Here is a 5404-nt window from a genome sequence, read left to right on the forward strand (position 1 = left end):
TTTGTTCATCAATTTATTATGTTTTTTATTAACCACAAATGAGTGAGATCATGTGGTATTTTTCTTTCATTGACTGGCTTATTTCATTTAGCATAATGTTCTCCAATTCCATCCAGGTTGCTACAAATGGTAAGAATTCCTTCTTTTTTATGGCAGCATAGTATTTCATTGTGTAGGTGTACCATAGTTTTCTGATCCAGTCATCTGCTGACGGGCATCTAGGCTGTTTCCAAATCTTAGCTATTGTAAATTGTGCTGCTATGAACATAGGGGTGCATATATCCTTTCTGATTGGTGTTTCTAGTTTCTTAGGATATATTCCTAGGAGTGGGATTACTGGGTCAAATGGGAGTTCCATTTTCAGTTTTTTGAGGAAACTCCATACTGTTCTCCACAGTGGCTGCACCAGTCTGCATTCCCACCAGCAGTGCACAAGGGTTCCTTTTTCTCCGTATCCTCGCCAACACTTGTCATTTGTTGATTTGTTGATGATAGCCATTCTAACAGGTGTGAGATGGTATCGCATTGTCGTTTTGATTTGCATCTCTCGGATAATTCGTGACTTTGAGCATGTTTTCATGTGTCTCTTGGCCTTCCTTCTGTCTTCTTTCGAAAAGATTCTATTTAGGTCTGTTGCCCATTTTTTTATTGGATCATTTATCTTCCTTTTATTAAGTTGTATAAGCTGCCTGTAGATGTTGGAGATTAAACCTTTATCAGTGATAACGTTGGAAAATATGTTCTCCCATACAGTGGGGTTTCTTGTTGTTTTGTTGATGGTTTCTTTTGCTGCGAAAAAGCTTTTTATTTTGATGTAGTCCATTTGTTTATTTTTTCTTTGGCTTCCATTGCCCTAGGGGCAGTATCAGTGAAGAAGTTCTTTCGGCATATGTGTGAGATTTTGCTGCCTGTGGATTCCTCTAGTATTTTTATGGTATCCCATCTTATGTGTAAGTCCTGTATCTATTTGGAGTTTATTTTTGTGTATGGTGTAAGTTGGTGATCTAGTTTCATTTTTTTGCATGTATCTTTCCAATTTTCCCAACACCATTTATTGAAGAGACTCTCTTGATTCCACTGTATGTTCATACCTCCTTTGTCAAATATTAATTGCGCATAGTGGTTTGGGTCGATATCTGGATTCTCTATTTTATTCCATTGATCTATATGTCTGTTCTTGTGCCAGTAGTACCAGGCTGTTTTGAGAACAGTGGCTTTGTAATACAACTTGATATCTGGTATTGAGATCCCTCCTACTTTGTTCCTCTTTCTCGGGATTGCTGTGGCTATTCGGGGTCTTTTTTTATTCCAGATGAATTTTTGGAGGGTATAAAATAATTTGTGTTCATAAATAAAGTTTTATTGGAACACGGTCACATCAAATCATTATAAATGGTCTCTGGCTGTTTTCTTACTGCAGTGGCAGAGTTGAATAGCTGCAACTCACCAATTGCTTAGGCTATTTACTGCTTGAATCTTTAGAGAAAAAGGATACTGCCCCCTGAAGTAGAGTAATCCTAAACCTGGCCCAATTTAGGAAATTCATTTCCATAGGGCAGGATCCTTTCTTATAATAGTGCCCATGAAAATGGCATATCTACAAATAATACTTGTATGTATTATTATCTATACTAGAGGCCCATTGCACAAAGATTCGTGCAATAGGCCTTCCTTTCCCTGGCTGCCGGCACCAGTTTTCCTCCGGCACCTGGGACCCAGGCCTTTGCATATTTCTTTTTTATTAGAGTAGATATATAAAAGACTATGTGACTGACCATCTGCCTGTCCGACTGTCTGACCGACCAGCTGGTATATATGATGCACACTGGCAATTTAAAAATAAATGTTAACTTGCACATGTGCGATACACATAAAGCTCTCACTGGTGTCAATCGCATGCTTGTTTTTTGACGTGTCATTGTTGATCGTGAGTTCAGTGAATTTTGGATATGCTTGATGGAGATTTTCACACTTACTTGAGTGATGATTCCATTGATTCAACAGATGATGCAGAAAAGGAAATTTTTACCATCGAATTTCTTAATAGTATTACTCCTTCGAGAATGCCATGTCATAAATTAAAATTGAAAGTAGGTGCAATCATCATGCTACTAAGAAATCTTAACAGTAAATGGGGTCTTTGTAACGGTACTAGATTTATCATCAAAAGATTGTGACCTAACAGAAGCGAAGCTGATTTATTAACAGGATCTGTGGGAGGAGAGGTTGTTCTGATTCCAAGAATTGATTTGTCCCCGTCTGACAATGGCCTCCCATTTAAATTAATTTGAAGACAGTTTCCCGTGATACCAGAATTTGTGATGACTATTAATAAATCACAAGGACAAAGTCTACATAGAGCAGGAATATTCCTACCTGAACCAGTTTTCAGACATGTTCGGTTATATGTTGCTTTCTCTCGAGTTCAAAGAGCGTGTGACATTAAAGTTAAAGTTGTAAATACTTCATCCCAAGGGAAATTAGTCAAGCGCTCTGAAAGTGTTTTTACTCTTAATATGATATACAGGGAGATATTAGAATAAGTTTAATCAATTTATCAGTCATTGTTTTTATCAATGTTGTTTTTATATCATGTTTTTTTATTTTTATATCATATCTTTGTTGTTATATCATGTTGTTATTGTTTATTTATTAACCAATTTATATATTATTTTCATATATATTTTACTAATTTTCTTTCATTTCTGACACTTCTATTATAGAGAAAGGGCAAATAGTGATATAAAATATTTCTTCTAATTAATTTCCTTTCAATGTTCATGAATCTGTGCACCGGGCCACTAATATATTATAATGCTGATGTTAATGATGATATTTCTGGTGATATATTTACCCACTCTTTAGTTTCCTATTGACAAATCTCTTCCAGGTCACATTTTTGGCTCCATCATAAAGTGCTAGAAGATCTTTAGTCCTTCAACAATATACTGTTATTTATCTTTTCAACAATATACATTTGCATGCAATTATTCAAGTTAATTTTGATATGAAATAAAAATAGATTTTTCTTCAAGAACCATACTGCTTCCATTTTCTCTAACAAAAATTAGTAGGCAACCCTGAAAGCAGTTTTTGGTTTTTGTCTGAATGTTTTAAAAGTGTGGGGTAGAGTAATATTTTAAAACAACCTCATGCTGTCTCTTTGTTATTGAATCAAAGGAGTTACAGAAATTCAATCTCAAGGTGCAGTAGGCCAGATAAATTTCTCTTTTAAAGTGAGTCATTTATTTATTGGTTAATTAACAAGCCAGGTGCTCTCATCAAAGCTGACAGAATTGGAGTATGTGCATCACCATGTCAATGAAGCTTAGCTGAACTCTGTGGTTATTGAGACTCTTCACTGCTTTTCAGATCAGGTTGGCTCTGTCGTAGGCACATGTGGAATATTTTTAAGACCAACACAAAATACAAAAATTATGTAGATCTAGAAATTAAGTTAATTAGAAATTAAATTATCAATAGGACAACAAGTTTATTGTCCTTGTACCTTTTGTTAACCATTTAGATGTCCAAATGTTGACTTTTGTGAAATATGGCACAGTTAGCAAACAGCAGCTAGAATGAGCTGGAAGCCTATTAGGAATGAGGTCTGAATTAGTATTCTCTTAGCACAAAAATGTGCCATTCACATTTTCTTTTGTAGCTCTAATTACATATAATAATTCTAGGTTTTTAGTTTTTAAAAGAGCCCTTAATGTATAGAATACTATAAAATTATTCAGTTTATATGTCAACCCTAATTAAAACCTATCTCAGAATTCATTAAAATTAGATCAACTGTTTAACATCCCTTACAGCAGTGCACCTTTAGATAAAAACCTAAAAAACAAAAAACTGCACCCCGCATTTTCCCCTTTTCAATTTTTGTTGTTTAATTAATAGAAACCATTAATTTGGAGGGATGAATTAAAAATGGAATGAATAGTATAGTCTTTGTGTAATTTTTTAGAGGTTTTCTATGCCATAATCAAGGTGAAGAAAAATGCTTATTGCAAATGTCCTGAGCTGACAGAACCATATATTTGGAATCATTAAGTCTGTGGTAACTAGTGAAAATAAAATGTATATAATGAGGATAAAATTAAATAGATGATAAATTCCAAGATTTAATGACTCAAAGAAAAAGAAAAAACCAACTTCAGTTCCTAAGTCCATGCTAGTCAAAGGGAAATAAAACTCATTATTTAAAAAAAAAATTAGCATGATTCTTTAAGATTTTTATCCAATTTGTAGTGTGGTGATAGAAATTTTGTTGAAGTGGTCCTAGCAGACATTATAAATATGTATGAAAAAGAATATTGAGTCTTTTGTTATTCAGAGTAAATGAAATAAAAAATGTTATCCGCTGAGTAATTGAGAAAATATATGCTTTCCAGGAGGGCAGAAGTGTGAAAAGCACTGTGTTTTCACATCGATACCAAGTGGTTGTCCTTCTATTTCAGAAAAAAACTTTGAGAAGATATTCATAGACAAAAGTCTGACTCCTATGGCTATGTCTTAGTCCATTCAGGGAAATTACCATAGACTTGGTATCTTAAACAAAAATTATCTATTTCTTCACAGTTCCTGAGGCTGGGAAGTCTAATCTCAAGGTGCTGACAGAGTCAATGTCTGGTGAGAGCTGCTTCCTGGTTCACAGACGACAGTCTTCTTGCTGTGTCCTCATGTGTTGGAAAGGGCCAGAGAGCTAGTTTTCTGGGGTTTCTTTCTAGGGCACTAATCTCATTCATGAGGGTTCTGCTCTAATGACTTTCACCTCCCAAAGGCCTCACCTCCTAATACCATCACATTGGGGGTTAGGATTCCGACATATTAATTTGGGGGACACAAACTTCCATTATATATGACTGTGATAACTCTGAAGATGATTCACAAGGAAGCCATTGCCATAGCTTTGCACAGATTATCTTCTAGAGAATGAAATGAATACTAAAGAGGCTAACATGATAATTAGAGGCTAAAACTAGAGGTAATGGTCTAAGTCAGTGGTTGGCAAACTCATTAGTCAACAGAGCCAAATATCAACAGTACAACGATTGAAATGTCTTTTGAGAGCCAATTATTTTTTAAACTTAAACTTCTTCTAATGCCACTTCTTCAAAATAGACTCTCCCAGGCCGTGGTATTTTGTGGAAGAGCCAAACTCAAGGGGCCAAAGAGCTGCATGTGGCTCACGAGCTGCAGTTTGCCGACCACGGGTCTAAGTTATTCCATTAAGAGATTTGCTGTGGGCAACCTCCATGAAAAAATTTTAGAATATTTAGGCTAGTGATATTTTAATTTCTACTCCTGGTTTCATCTTTAACCATTAGGAAGGAATTATTTGTATGTAAAATCTCCCAGTAGAGTAAGCTCAGATTAGTATTCCTGACCTGAATCATTT

This window comes from Plecotus auritus (genome assembly GCF_963455305.1).
Source record: "Plecotus auritus genome assembly, chromosome: 2".
In the NCBI taxonomy this organism is placed as follows: Eukaryota; Metazoa; Chordata; class Mammalia; order Chiroptera; family Vespertilionidae; genus Plecotus; species Plecotus auritus.